Source organism: Aegilops tauschii, chromosome 1 (assembly GCF_002575655.3).
Source record: "Aegilops tauschii subsp. strangulata cultivar AL8/78 chromosome 1, Aet v6.0, whole genome shotgun sequence".
Lineage (NCBI taxonomy): Eukaryota > Viridiplantae > Streptophyta > Magnoliopsida > Poales > Poaceae > Aegilops > Aegilops tauschii.
Window position 1 is genome coordinate 253,442,300 of NC_053035.3, and position 16,300 is coordinate 253,458,599.

Below are 16,300 nucleotides of genomic sequence, written 5' to 3' on the forward strand. Positions count from 1 at the left end.
ATGTGACCCATGATTGTAATTCTTACTATGTATGACTCTTCGGAGCCTTCTGAATAAATACTTTGAGTCGTAGAGTCACTACAAAAAAAAGACACATCCATGACATTTTGGGCTAAACGAAATTTTTTCTGTCATGCTTATGACACTTTTATGACGATAATTGTGACAAAACCCAGTATCATCATAGATGTGGTGGGCTCCTGCTTCTATGAAAAAAACCATGACAGAAAATGGGCTTTTCGTCCTGGGAGGGCCGGAGATGCAGCGGCATGACATTCTTTGGGCCGTCCATGACGGAAAAAACCATGGTAGAAGCGAGGGCGAGGAAAATATCGGGGAGTTCCCAGTTACGGTGGGTGGTCGGGGGCCGAGGGATGCGTGTTTCTCTCGTACACGTACGCGCATGGGTACGAGGCGTTGGGCTCTAACTGAACCCGAGCGAGGCGTTCGCCTACTGAACCTGAGCGATTGCACTGCAGGCTATGCGTTACTGAACCCAGGCGATCGATCGATGGCTGTTAACTGAATCCGATCAAGAAATTCCTTCGTTACTGCTACTAACTGAAGCCGATCGATGCTGCCTCTGGATGAACAGTGAGCGTTGTTGGGGGGGTTCGGATGAACAGGTCCCGGTGGGGGGTTGGATGAACAGGACCCCGTGGTAGTAGAGGCCATTGGCGCTGGATGAACAGGACCCCGATCGATCGAGCTGGTTGGGGGTGGATGAACAGGACCCCGTGGAGGGCTAGATGAACAGAAACCCGTGGAGGGCTGGTTGAACAGTAGCTGGTGGAGGGTTGGATGAACAGTAGCCCGTGGAGGGGTGGTTGAATATGACCCCGTGGAGAGGGCTGGTTGAATAGTAGCCGGTGGAGGAGCGGTGGAGGCTGGATGAACAGGAGCCCATGGATGAACAGTCGCTGGTGGAGGCTGGAGGAGGTCGATGGTGGATGAACAGTAGCCTGTGGAGGCTGGAGGATGTCAACGGTGGAGATGAACAGTATCCTGTGGAGCCCTGTTTTGCGGTACGCCACACCCCTCCCGATGAACATGACCCCCATTTCGACCGTAGCGCTCCAACACAAGTCCGTTTCCTTCGTTTTGCGGTACGCCACACCCCTCCCGATCAACAGGACCCCGTTTTGACCGTAGGAGGTCGAAGAGAAGTCCGTTTCCTCCGTTTTGCGGTACGCCAGACCCCTCTCGATGAACAGGATCCTGTTTCGACCATGGCCCGTCGAACACATGGTTGTTTCCTCCTTTCTGCGGTATGCCATGCCTCGTTTCGATCGGCTGTTCTGTCCAAGCCGGTTGGCTCCCGATGAACATGACGTATTCCATTGCCTCCCGATGAACACGGCGCATTCTGTTGCCTAACCATGAACACAACGACGACGCAGTTTCTCCGTTCCGACCCAGCCTTGTACATGAGACCTGGCCGTACGTATGCGCGAGTAGGCGTTTGAGACCCCGCCCGTATGACCCTGGTTGTACGTACGTGTACGTGCTACATGCGCGCCTCTACTATGATGCGTGCGCGCCTATACTACGACACATGCCCTTCCTTACATGGCCATGGTTCACCGCTGCAGCCTGCAGACAGACTGATCGTATGTACGTACACGTTCGCGACCAGAATGACAACGCTACGTACACTTCGACCAGGTGGGTCCCGACTGTCACGCACTTCCTTGCATGCAAAGATGTAGCTGGTGGGTTCCAGCAATCAGGGGGCGAATCATTTTTTTCCCGTAATATGGATGCACTTCCTTGCGTGCGAAGATGTAGCTAGTGGGCCCTAGCAATCAGGGGGCGAATCATTTTTTCGCAAAATACGGTGGCCCGTCTGGTGGGTCCCTGCTACAGGTGGAGAAATCATTATTTTCCACGTAATAAGGAGGCACTTCCTTGCTGCGGCCGTGGACCCAGTTGTCAGCCTCTCCATGTACAGTACTCTTCCGATGGAAGTCATTCCTTGACCACGTTGACCACGCCGCGCCGAGAGCACCAGGGCGGTGGACGACGGCGAGGCCTAGGAAGGGAACAGCGCGGAGCCGGGGAAACCGCGACAGTGGAAGCCCACGCGGAGAGGAGTACGAGGGTTCACTGGTTCGGCTGCGGTGTGAGGCTGCCGTCGCCGCAAAATAACAGGGGGTGTGGGTGAGTGGATGGCCTGGCTAGCAGTGGGAGTAGTAGGGGGCGGTGAAGCCTCTGCGGCAGCACAACCGGCCACACGAGGCAGGAGCATGTGGCACAACCGTCGCTGCTTTGGGCGGCTGGAGCAAGAAGTCCAGAGGTTGAAGAAGCACTACGGCCGTTGGATGGACATCGTACGGTCACTGGAGCTAGAATCGTTCATATTGACTAAGTTGACAAAGCCCTCCATCCCAGTCAACTTAGTAGGCCCACAAGTCAGCCTCCCACTATGGTGGGTCCCAGCTAGCAGGGGGACTATTCGTTTTTTGCGTAATAAGGAGGCACTTCCTTGCGTGCGAAGATATAGCTGGTGGGTCCGACCTGTCAGCGGGGGGAACATTTTTTTCACGAAATACAGAGGCCCTTCCGGTGGGTCCCAGATGTCAGGTGGAGGAATCATTATTTTGCACGTAATAAGGAGGCATTTCCTTGTGTGCGGCCATGGACCCAGCTGTCAGCCTCTCCACGTACAGTCCACGTCCGATGGATGTCGTTCGTTGACCATGTTGACCACGATGCGCCGAGAGCACCAGGGCGGTGGACGACGGCAAGGCCTAGGAAGGGAACGACACAAAACCGGGGAAGACTCTGTAGTGGTTGCCCACGCGGTGGGGAGTATGAGGGTTTACTGGTCCGGCTGCCGTCGCTGGAAAATAACATGAGGTGTGGGTGAGTAGAGGAATGGCCTGGCGAGCAATGGAGTAGGGTGGGGCGGTGCGGCCTATGCGGCAGCACAGCCGGCCACGGGAGGTGGGAGCAGGCAGTCCCACCGGCGCTGGTTTGGGCGGCTGGAGCAAGAAGATCAGATATTGAAGAAGCGGCACGGCCGTTGGATTAACATCCAACGGTCACTGCTACTAGAATCGTTTGTGGACTAAGTTGACAAAGCCTTTCGTACACGTCAACCTAGTAGACCCACGAGTCAGCCTCCAAATGTTTCCCAAACAGCATACAGCCTGAAATTTCTAGCCAGGTTCAAATTAATTTAAAAACTAAACATACCTTAATTTAAATCCAATGAAATTTTACCCGCACAAAAACAATGAAATTTAAAATATCAAAGTCCGAAAGAAAAAAAGTATTTTGGAACTAATTGCCTGTTTGCTGTATTTTTTCATTTTATAGCCCATTTAATATTACTTATAACCCATTTCTTATTACTTATAGCCCATTTTCTGGGCAAAATGCATCCCTCCTCGTCTTGAAAGATTTTTGGCCCAGCAGGGCGTAGAAAAGCAAGTAGGGCTACATTGGTTATTCTGCAAAAAACAAAATAGCTGGGCTAGCCATTTTCAGAAAGGAAAGAAACAAACTGGGCTGGTCATGTGCTAAACATATGAAATAAAAGCCTGGGCTAGACGGGCAACAGCCCCCGAACAACCCAGTTTATACCCTTCTCCGTCCTGAAAAAACAAAATTACAGCGCGCGCTGCTGGGTACCTACTGTCATCCTCACCATGTATAGTCATCTCCTTATTCCTCTCGGTTGTTGACCTTGTTGACAACACCGGAGGGCGGCACCGCGGCGAGCGAACCAATGCAGAGGACGATTGTGAGGCTTCGGACAGGAACGAACAGGAGCCGGGGAAGATGCGCAGAGTTTTAGGGTGCGATGTGGCCATGATGCGTGCGCGGCAGCACATCCAGTCGTGGGAGGCGGGAGCAGGCGGTCCCGCCGGCGCTGGTTTGGCTTTGGCGGCTGGAGGAAGAAGAGATTGAAGAAACACGACAGACGTTGAATGTGAATCCAACGGTCAAGGTTGGCACAATCATTTGTTGACTAAGCTGACACCAAGTAGCATACTTTTTTATATATAGGAAGAAAAGAAAAACTGGGCTCGTTCGCCTGATAACATTCCCGAAACTGTGACCATTCGATCTTGCGTCACAACTAAAACTGCGAGGAAAATGCGTTCGTCTGCCGTCCTCCTCCCAGGGAACGTTCGCCACATAAGTGACTAGCACCCTTGGTTTTCAACCGAGAGGTCTTGGGTTCGAGTCCCAGGAACTCTCAATTTTGTCCTCCTTCGTTCCTCGCAAAAAAAAAGAGAAAGAAAATCAAAGACTTGAGAAGGCGTACAGAACAAGCTAGTGTACATGTAAAGAGACGTTGTTGAGTTTTAGAGAAAAAAGAGACGTGCTCCTGTAGCTGGTTCGAATCCAAACCTAGACTATGACTATATATGGTGCTACGCTACTCTGCAAGCAATGAAACTGACATATCCAACGTTCGCTTCTCCTCTTCTCTACTTACTCTGCCTAGCATCAGAAGCTCTGGCCACAACAACAATGTCCGCTGGCTGCTCGTCCACGTGCTCTTTAGCAGGCAACAACTAGATATGCGCCAAGTCGCCACCCGTACCATCGCCTGTAGGTCTCATCACACCGCCGCCAGCACACGCACCGCAGCCGGTTGCTCATCGCAACCCGCTGTCGTTGGTGTGGTGCCACTGCTGCAAATCACGCAGATTCATCCGTCGTGTCTCAACCACAATCCTCAACCCTGGCCGAGTCTTCTACAAATGCCCGAATCATGGGGTAATAATATGTTTAAGTGTTGTTCTGCTGCTTTCAGTTGCTGATTTTTTTAAAATTTAGTTGATGATCTTCCCATTTGATTCATGCAGAAAAGGGAAGATTCATGTGATTTGTATTGCTGGGAAGTTGCTGATGTGGGGGAATGCAACTACGCTGATTATTTGGTTAGCCGAGGAATCCCAATACCAGCAGGTTGGGGTGTTGTACAAGTAATTGAAGGAACGACAAAAGAGGAAGATGCAGAGCAGAAGGTTAAAGATGCAGTTCCTCTGATCATGGCCAAGCAACAGCTGTTGAACGGCCTTGACAGCAATGAGGAGATGAAAGAGCTTGTGAAGATAATGGGCAAAATCGATGATCTCTGTAGGATGATTGTCTCTTTATTTGCAGTGTATGTAGCACTCGTGATGTATTTAGTGGCTATGACATGAGCACTTTGCTGAAACTAGTAATGAATGAAACCTGTGTAGCAGGCTAGGCGTAGTGTTGTGAACATCTAATGATTTCTATTAACGGAAATCGGGGGGTATCCCCTTTTGCTCATAAATAAACAAATAGCAGAGGCCCTTTTGGTAATAAATAAATAAATTAGCAGATGCCCTGTCGGGTCAGCTTTGTTCCCATTCGAAGACGTCCAGCAAATTGCAGGCCAACAACAAACTATGTTATCAAATTCAAGTTTCGCAGCCAAATATGAGTACAACTAAACAACAATGCCATCATGTTTTAGTCGTCATCCAATCACCAAACACAGATCAACATACATAACAAGTGATGTTCTCACAGCAAAATACTAAACAACACGTTCATCAGGTTTCAGTTGTCATAGCAAACACAATTTCACATAGTAGATTAAAAAACGTCTTCTGACAGGCAAATACGACAAAAGCAATCTAATCATCATCCGCAGCAGCAGCGTCAACATCTTTGCCATGTGTATCGGTCTGAATCGTAATTGTCGGTGGAAACGACACCTATGGGATCACGAAGAATCCCTTCTGCTACGGTTGGCAGGCGCGGGGCTGTGGAAAGAGCGGGATTAGAATATCAACGTGAGGGGATTATCTAGGTTTGGGCCGCAAGTGATGCGTAATACCCTACTCTTGCTGGTTTGTGTTTATCTGGTGTTCTTGGACTAGCTACAAAGCATGCAGGGTCCAAAAAGTATGAATCCTCTCTCAGTACGCCGCGGGCCTCCTTTTAGAGTCAAAGGGGCTGCCACAATGGCACACAGGTGGAAAGTTGTACAGCGTACAAGCTTATCGCTTGACATCACAGGACAAAACGCATTAAATGCGCTACTTAGGTGTCCTCTTGCTTTATTGGGTACGGTAACAAAGCCCATCCCGTCCGTCGCCGCTTCGCCTTGTTCCGACACGCGTCCAGGCCAACGAGGCATGCAGCGGCATGTAGGCTGGCAGGCTGCTGAGCTGGTCTGGTGGCAGGGTCTTCACGAAGATCTGCATGCCACCACGTAGGTGCTTGACTAGTTGGCTTAGGAGCCACGTACTGCCACGTGGGTACCTGCTTAGTTGGTGGGTTGGCCACTGAGCTGGGGTGGCGACGGGGCGTGAAGGCCTTGCCACGGTCTTGCTGATATTCCCGGCAAGAGTCTTGTCGGGGCCTTGCGGGCGCCCTCGGCAAAGAGTCTTGCCAAGGCCTCATGGGTATCTTCAGCAGGAGCCTTGTCGGGGCCTCGTGGGCATCCTCGGCAAGGTGGCCCGCTTTTGTCTTGTCTTTTGGTTCCCATCTAGGCCTCGCAGGCCCGTTGTCTTCACAAAGATCTGCATGCCACCATGGAGGCGCCTCCCAAGCCTTGGTTCCAATGTGGTTGATGGCGTCGAAACTTCCAGGCTCGAGGGTGGCGGCCTCGTTGGTGTTGGGCAAGTTGCACTGGCAAGGCTCTTGCCGGGGCTGCGTAGGCCGCTCTGGTAAGGGTCTTGCCGGAGGAAGCCCATCTTGTTGCCTCGTCCTCTGCGCCCCTGGTTGGAGCGCTGCTCTGGTGGCCTTGTGTCCTTGTTTCCTCTGCCCCGCCAAGCGTGGTCGTAGGGGCGGCTGCGACTGCTTGCGCACAAGTAAAGGGTTACCAAAAGCACCCCTAGTTTTGTACACCGATAGGAGCCCCGGGCTTGGGCCACACATGAGCGCAAAGCGTTGTTGGGCCAGGCCAATAATGGTGCGTGGGCACGCATGGCGGAGTTTTACTGTGGTAATTTCTCTCGCCAGTTGCACTTCCCCATGATCCGCGTTGAATGCGTGACGTGGGGGTCGTGCGTGGGGTGGTAGCCGCACGCGTGCGTCACATCGTGGTAAATGGTAAAGAGGCGGCCTGCGCCTTCCCCACAAAAATGAAAAACCACAGGCGCGCTCCTCATTTACCCTCTGCACCTTTTCCAATCTCGGAACCGTCGTTCCCCTCTTCTTCCTCGGGCGAAAGATTCGAAGCTCTCGCCTTTGCTCGCTGCCGCCGCGCCCCCATTGCTCTCGATTCTTCGCCCTCTCCCAGCCGCTATGGCACCCAAAACCAGCAAGGGCAAAGGAGCGGCCAAGGTCGCCAGGGAGAGGGAGGCGCTGGAGAGTGAGCTGGCGGCGCTTCGGATGCAGCACGCCTACTTCCCTTCGATAGTCGATGCAGTCCACCTCAAGGACTACTTCAGGCCCCTGTGGGGGAGGGCGACGATGGGGCACCCCACCACGTGCATCGTCCCCGCCGATTTCGCCAAGGCCGGCCCAAACCGGTACCCTTTCTTCGTCGACTACTTTTCTTGCGGGCTCTGCCCCCTTTCTCTGATTTCTTCAACGACATCATGCACACCTACGGCTTTCACCTCCTCGACTTTACGCCGAATGCCGCGGTGTGCATGGCCTTCTTCACCCATCTCTGTGAGGGCTTTGCCAGAGTGCTCCCCAGCACGGCGCTCTTCCGCCACTACTTCTATCCTCGCATCCAGCCTGGGGACGCCATTTCTGGGTGCATCACCTGGATCCCAAGGACCCAAGAGAAGGGCACGTACCCGGAGGGCGCACAGAAGGAGAGGTGGGAGGAGTGGCAGAGCCGGTGGTGCTGGATCGAGGAGAAGGATCGGTAGGAGTTCTGCCGAGTTCGTCAGAGCCCGCCAACCCGCCGCAGGGACTGGAGCGACCTCGACGCCAACGACAAGAAACTCACGGTTGCCACCACTAGGATCCATCACCTCACCATGGTCGGGCTCACCCTTGAGATGATTGGGGCCGATTTCATCCGTCGCCGAATCGCCCCGCTGCACAACAAGGGGAGGCCGACCTGGGATTTCAGGAACGCGACCGACATCATGAGGCTCCACCCTGGCCTGAAGCACAACTTCACGGTGATGGGCAAGCCCATTTCTGCCAGAGGCTCTTTCAGCTCAATGTGGACGGTGGCGGCAGGGCTGAGAGGACCGGCAAGGCTGTGAAGGCCGACAAGGCCATCAAGGGGCCTCGGTTCAGGTTGTCGGCGGGAGTGGTCCCGCTGAGCAACAACTCTCGCCAGTCCGCTATCATCGCCATGATGCCAGACTTCAACGCGCACGGCCTCGACCCAGCCTGGGCCGAGCTACCAGCCGAGAAGGTGCAGGAGTTTTTCGACACCTTGTCGGAGAACTATGTCCGCGACGAGCTGCTGCTCATCTGCGACACCACCAAGGCAGAGCTGGACTACATCGTGTTGGAAATATGCCCTAGAGGCAATAATAAATTGGTTATTATTATATTTCCTTGTTCATGATAATCGTTTATTATCCATGCTAGAATTGTATTGATAGGAAACTCAGATACATGTGTGGATACATAGACAACACCATGTCCCTAGTAAGCCTCTAGTTGACTAGCTCGTTGATCAATAGATGGTTACGGTTTCCTGACCATGGACATTGGATGTCGTTGATAACGGGATCACATCATTAGGAGAATGATGTGATGGACGAGACCCAATCCTAAGCCTAGCACAAGATCGTGTAGTTCGTTTGCTGAGAGCTTTTCTAATGTCAAGTATTAGTTCCTTAGACCATGAGATTGTGCAACTCCCGGATACCGTAGGAATGCTTTGGGTGTACCAAACGTCACAACGTAACTGGGTGGCTATAAAGGTGCACTACAGGTATCTCCGAAAGTGTCTGTTGGGTTGGCACGAATCGAGACTGGGATTTGTCACTCCGTGTAAACGGAGAGGTATCTCTGGGCCCACTCGGTAGGACATCATCATAATGTGCACAATGTGACCAAGGAGTTGATCACCGGATGATGTGAGTTACGGAACGAGTAAAGAGACTTGCCGGTAACGAGATTGAACAAGGTATAGGGATACCGACGATCGAATCTCGGGCAAGTAACATACCGATAGACAAAGGGAATTGTATACGGGATTGATTGAATCCCCGACATCGTGGTTCATCCGATGAGATCATCGTGGAACATGTGGGAGCCAACATGGGTATCTAGATCCCGCTGTTGGTTATTGACCGGAGAATGTCTCGGTCATGTCTGCATGGTTCCCGAACCCGTAGGGTCTACACACTTAAGGTTCAATGACGCTAGGGTTATAGGGAAAGTTTGTACGTGGTTACCGAATGTTGTTCGGAGTACCGGATGAGATCCCGGACGTCACGAGGAGTTTCGGAATGGTCCGGAGGTAAATATTTATATATGGGAAGTCCTGTTTTGGTCACCGGAAAAGTTTCGGGTGATATCGGTAATGTACCGGGACCACCGGGAGGGTCCCGGGGGTCCACCAAGTGGGGCCACCGGCCCCAGAGGGCTGCATGGGCCAAGTGTGGGAGGGGACCAGCCCCAGGTGGGCTGGTGCGCCCCCCACAAGAGGCCCAGGGCGCAGGAAAGGGGGAAGGGGGAAACCCTAGGCACAGATGGGCCTAAGGCCCATCTAGTGGAGCGCCCCCCTTCTTTCCCCCCTTTGGCCGCCCCCCAAGCCACATCTAGGGCTGGCCGCACCCCTTGGGGGGGGAACCCTAGATGGGGGCGCAGCCCTCCCCCTCCCCTATATATATTGGGGTTTTGGGGCTGCCATACACATGAGAACGTCTCTCTTTCGGCGCAGCCCTACCCCTCTCCCTCCTCCTCCTCTCCCGCGGTGCTTGGCGAAGCCCTGCGGGATTGCCACGCTCCTCCATCACCACCACGCCGTCATGCTGCTGCTGGATGGAGTCTTCCCCAACCTCTCCCTCTCTCCTTGCTGGATCAAGGCGTGGGAGACGTCACCGGGCTGCACGTGTGTTGAACACGGAGGCACCGTTCTTCGGTGCTTAGATCGGAATCAACCGCGATCTGAATCGCTACGAGTACGACTCCCTCATCCGCGTTCTTGCAACGCTTCCGCATCGCGATCTACAAGGGTATGTAGATGCACTCCCCTTCCCCTCGTTGCTAGATTACTCCATAGATTGATCTTGGTGATGCGTAGAAAATTTTGAATTTCTGCTACGTTCCCCAACAGTGGCATCATGAGCTAGGTCTATGCGTAGTTTCTATGCACGAGTAGAACACAAAGCAGTTGTGGGCGTAGATGTTGCCAATTCTTCTTGCCGCTACAAGTCTTATCTTGTTTCGGCGGCATTGTGGGATGAAGTGGCCCGGACCGACCTTACACGTACGCTTACGTGAGACGGTTCCACCGACTGACATGCACTAGTTGCATAAGGTGGCTAGCGGGTGTCTGTCTCTCCCACTTTAGTCGGAACGGATTCGATGAAAAGGGTCCTTATGAAGGGTAAATAGAAATTGGCATATCACGTTGTGGTTTTACGTAGGTAAGAAACGTTCTTGCTAGAAACCTATACAAGCCACGTAAAAAACTTGCAACAACAATTAGAGGACGTCTAACTTGTTTTTGCAGGGTATGTTATGTGATGTGATAATGTCAAAAGGATGTGATGAATGATATATGTGATGTATGAGATTGATCATGTTCTTGTAATAGGAATCACGACTTGCATGTCGATGAGTATGACAACCGGCAGGAGCCATAGGAGTTGTCTTAATTTATTGTATGACCTGCGTGTCAATGAAAACGCCATGTAATTACTTTACTTTATTGCTAACTGTTAGCCATAGTAGTAGAAGTAATAGTTGGCGAGACAACTTCATGAAGACACGATGATGGAGATCATGATGATGGAGATCATGGTGTCATGCCGGTGACGAAGGTGATCATGCCGCGCCTCGAAGATGGAGATCTAAGGCGCAAGATGATATTGGCCATATCACGTCACTTTATGATTTGCATGTGATGTTTATCATGTTTACATCTTATTTGCTTAGAATGACGGTAGCATAAATAAGATGATCCCTCACTAAAATTTCAAGAGACGTGTTCCCCCTAACTGTGCACCGTTGCGAAGGTTCGTTGTTTCGAAGCACCACATGATGATCAGGTGTGATAGATTCTAACGTTCGAATACAACGGGTGTTGACGAGCCTAGCATGTACAGACATGGCCTCGGAACACATGCGAAACACTTAGGTTGACTTGACGAGCCTAGCATGTACAGACATGGCCTCGGAACACAAGAGATCGAAAGGTCGAACATGAGTCGTATAGTAGATGCGATCAACATGGAGATGTTCACCGATGATGACTAGTCCGTCTCACGTGATGATCGGACACGGCCTAGTTTGACTCGGATCATGTATCACTTAGATGACTAGAGGGATGTCTATCTGAGTGGGAGTTCATTAAATAATCAGATGAACTTAATTATCATGAACATAGTCAAAAGGTCTTTGCAAATTATGTCATAGCTTACGCTTTAGATCTACTGTTTAAGATATGTTCCTAGAGAAAATTTAGTTGAAGGTTGATAGTAGCAATTATGCAGACTGGGTCCGTGAACTGAGGATTGTCCTCATTGCTGCACAGAAGGCTTATGTCCAGGCGGCGCCGGACCCCATCTCCTTCTCTCCCTCCCTCGGACAGCACCCTGGAGGCCGAATTCAACCTCGGATCTTTTAGCCCGAAGAGGAAGAGGAAGCCAGTTGAGGAGAAGGTGGAGGACGAGTAAGTATTTTGCCCCCCATCATCTCCTAACCTTACGCCTATGTTAGCCTCCTTTGATTTGATGTTATCTTCACAGGGACACGAAGACGCTGGCCTAGAGGGTGGCGAAGAGGGCCAATGCCTCGATGGGCGACAAGCCCCCGGCGGGTACTTCGCGTACGCCGGTGTTGGTGGAGAGCAGCCCGGACAGCAGCCCCCGACGCAGCCCCGACGCAGCCCCTAGCGTGAGTTCATCACTCGCTCCTTCACTGATGAGCATTGGGGGTGTGAATTCTTGTGTTGACCTTGCCGGGTTTGCAGGAGGAGAACGGCAGCAGGAGGAGCCGCCGAGGGCCACTCCCAACACGCCTCCCCCTCGACTACGCTGCCCAGAGGAGCATTTCCGGCAAGGACATCCACCACCGAGCCTACGCATATGGAGGGGAGGAGGCGAGCTTGGGTGCCGGTGGTTCCGCATCAGCAACGAATGCTGGCGGGGAGGGCGCCACTTCTTCCCAGCCCGGTGCGGGTAAGTTGTTTGCTTCCCGTCCCTGTTCTTTCTTCTTCTTTATGAACCTTGATCTTGGCCCCGTCTCATTCCCCTTCTTCGTATCTAGACCCCTCCTCGGCGGACCGGGAGGATATTGACACCGTCATCTAGGTGGTCACCAAGGACGCCGAGGCCGAGGCCGACAAGATTGCTGCCGAGGAGGCCGCCAAGACCGCCGCTTAGGAGGCCGCCAAGGGGCCTACTGGGGAGGCCGGCAAGGCCGCTGCCGAGGAGGCCGGCAGGGATACTATCGAAGGGGCCGGCGAGGGCGCTGCTGGGGAGGCCGGCAGGGATGCCACCGAGGAGTCGGTAGCCAATGACCAACCTTCCTCCCCTCCGGCCCCCGCCCTGGGCAGGTACTTGAAGGTGGGTGACCGCCTGTTTGTCCACCTCCCAGGGACGGCGGGCACCAGGGCACCGGACGAGGGGGAGGTGTTCGATGACGAGGCGCTCGCCACCGCCGGGCTACAGGTTGTCGACGAACCGAGCCCCGGCGATGGCGGTTCCCAAGAGGAGCAACTTCTCCAGGCCATGGGTGCCAACTTTCAGAAACTCTAGGCGCTCCACCGTGCCCGCCTGGACAAGGCGAAATCCAGGTTGGCGGCAGTGGACAAGGCGGAGGCGGATCTTGAGGAGCGCATCGCCCAGACGCAGGCCTGGTTACTCGAGGCTCAGGAAGGACTGAAGGCTGCCCAGGACGAGCTGGCCGAGTGCCAACGGGAGCTCATCCTGAAGTGGGCTGACGTCGCGAAGGCCCAGGAGGTGGAGAAGGAGCAGGCCGCCAAGGACGATGCCGCTCGGCAATAGCACCAGGCTCTGCTGAACTCCCAGGAGGAGGAGCTTGCTGCCCGTGAGGAGGCGTTCAGCGCCACGCTCCGCGGCAAGGATGCGGAGGTCGAGAAGCTCGTCACGCAGCGTATCCAGGAGCTGGAGCAGAGGCACAAAGAGGCACTCGATGCTCAAACTCTAGCCCATGCCGGCAAGGTGTAGGAGCTGGAGGTGGAGCTGGATGGGCTAAATAAAGAGGTCTTGGAGCTGACGGAGGAGAAGGACACGGCCAACGGCGCTTTGGCGGACGTGCAGGCCACAGTCCTCGGCAAGGCCGAGCTACTCTCCAAGGCCAACGACTCCATCAATGACCTAAAGCTAAAGCTGGAAGGCTTGGAGGGGAAGCTTTCGGAGGCCGGGGCTCGCGAGGAGACCCTGAACAAGGACCTGGAGGAGGAGAAACGACTGCGGAGGGACAGTGCCGCCGAGTACGAGGAGTACGCAAAGGGGGTGAACCTCTGGATCGGCCGCCTCATTGACGTCGCAGGGAAGCTCACCGCCCAGCTAGTTGTCATGGGCATGCCGGACGTCAGGCTCTCCGAGGACAGGAACACAAGCACCAACGGCAGGCTGACCTTGTTCTTCGAGTGCATCATCGACGCCCTGGAACAGCTCCGCTCCAACCGGGCAACTTATCTGGCCAACAAGGCCCGGAGGCTCCGCTGGGGTGCCCTGGCCAAGGTGCTCACCAAGGTGGCGTTCTGGAACCCGACCATCATCTTCGTCGACGCGTTGGAGAGCTTGTCGGAGGAAGCGGACCTCGCGGCGCTCAAGGAGCGTATCAAGCCAATCATCGACTGCGTCGACGGAGTCCAGAGGGTGGAGGGTCAGCGCCGGGACTAGGCACCCCGTTTCTCGCTGCTGCTGCGAGTTCAAGACCAACACAATTTTATCTTAAGTTAGAACCGCAGCGATTACTTGATGTAACATAACTTTGCAGTACTTTAAGATCAAGCATGCTATCTTCCTATTAGATCTTTCTTTGTATGTTTGCACCCTACGCTTGGTTGGATAAGGCTGCCGGTACATAAACCCATGCCATGGTGCTTTGAGGACGGATCCTTAGCACCCTGCCGGGGGGGCGCTTGCTGCCGGGCAAACCACCTTGCCGTTCTCAGCATGGCCACTTGAACTATCGAGCAGACTCGAGACAGAGATAAGGGCGTTGCTAATAGCGGGTAGGCCACCTTGCCGTTCTCAGCGCGGCCGCTTGAACTGTTGAGCGGGCTCGAAACAGAGCAAGGGCATTGCCAATAGCGGAAGGGTCCCATTGCGTGCAGGTTTCCCATACAAGGAATGAGATCTTTCGAGGAAGACATGCTTATATAAATGAAATTAAACAAAATTTTGCGTGACTTAGCTTTTCATGGCCACACGGATAGCTGTTGCGGCTGCGGACGGCACCAGAGGGCAGCTGACCGACGTCGCCTTCTCCTCTCGAGCCATCCCCATGAAGAAGTCGATGCGTCGGCTTCAAAACCAGATTTTCACAGCTTGTGCCCCCTACCCGGCGTGCCAAAGATGTCGGTGGAAATGACACCTATGAGATCACGAAGAATCCCTTCTGCTACGGTTGGCGGGCGCAGGGCTGTGGAAAGAGCGGGATTAGAAGATCAACGCGAGGGGATTATCCAGGTTCGGGCCGCAAGTGATGCGTAATACCCTACTCCTGCTGGTTTGTGTTTATCTTGTGTTCTTTGACTAGCTACAAAGCGTGCAGGGTCCAAAAAGTCTGAATCCTCTCTCAGTACGCCACGGGCCTCCTTTTATAGTCAAAGGGGCTGCCACAGTGGCACACAGGAGGTGGAAAGTTGTACAGCGTACAAGCTTATCACCTGACATCACAGGATAAAACGCATTAAATGCGCTACTTAGGTGTCCTCTTGCTTTATTGGGGACGGTAATGAAGCCCATCCCGTTCGTCGCCGCTTCGCCTTGCTCCGACACGCGTCCAGGCCAACGAGGCATGCAGCGTCATGTAGGCTGGCAGGCTGCTGAGCTGGTGTGGTGGCAGGGTCTTCACGAAGATCTGCATGCCACCACATAGGTGCTTGACTAGTTGTCTTAGGAGCCACGTACTGCCACGTGGGTACCTGCTTAGTTGGTGGGTCGGCCACTGAGCAGAGGCGGCGACGGGGCGGCAAGGCCTCGCCACGGTCTTGCTGATATTCCTGGCAAGAGTCTTGCCAGGCCTTGCGGGCGCCCTCGGCAAAGAGTCTTGCCGCGGCCTCATGGGTATCTTCGGCAGGAGCCTTGCTGGGGCCTCGCGGGCATCCTCGGCAAGGATCCCCGTTGATGTCTTGTCTTCTGGTTCCCATCTAGGCCTCGCAGGCCCTTTGTCTTCACAAAGATCTGCATGCCACCATGGAGGCGCATCCCGAGCCTTGGTTCCAATGTAGTTCATGGCGTCGGAACTTCCAGGCTCGAGGGTGGCGGCCTCGTTGGTGTTGGGCAAGTTGCCCCGGCAAGGCTCTTGCCGGGGCTGCGTAGGCCGCCCCGGCAAGGGTCTTGCCGGGGTAAGCCCATCTTGTTGCCTCGTCCTCTGCGCCCCTGGTTGGAGCGCTGCTCTGGTGGACTTGTGTCCTTGTTTCCTCTGCCCCGCCGAGCGTGGCCGTAGGGGCGGCTGCGACTGCTCGCGCACAAGTAAAGGGGTACCAAAAGGACACCTACTTTTGTACACCGACAGTAATTCCCCACAGTGTCAACTTCTTCTTCATCCTCAATGTCCTCGAACATTGGCTTCTTCTAGATCAACTCTTGTATGTCCATGGCAGGACAGGCAATCTTTTCGCCAGCGTCATTGATGTGATGGTTCTCAAAGATATTAGGAACATTTGTGGAATATTGTACATCAGGAGTAGTGTAAGCATCATCTTGTTATGTGCTACCTCTTGAGCATGCGTTGGTTTTCCCTTGAAGAGGAAAGGGTGATGCAGCAAAGTAGCGTAAGTATTTCCCTCAGTTTTTCAGAACCAAGGTATCAATCCAGTAGGAAACTACACGCAAATCCCTAGTACCTGCACAAACAATTAAGAACCTTGCAACCAACGCGATAAAGGGGTTGTCAATCCCTTCACGGCCACTTGCAAAAGTGACATCTGATAGAGATAATAAGATAAATATTTTTGGTATTTTTGTTGTATAGACTAAAGAGTAAAGATTGCAAAATAAACGGAGATAGA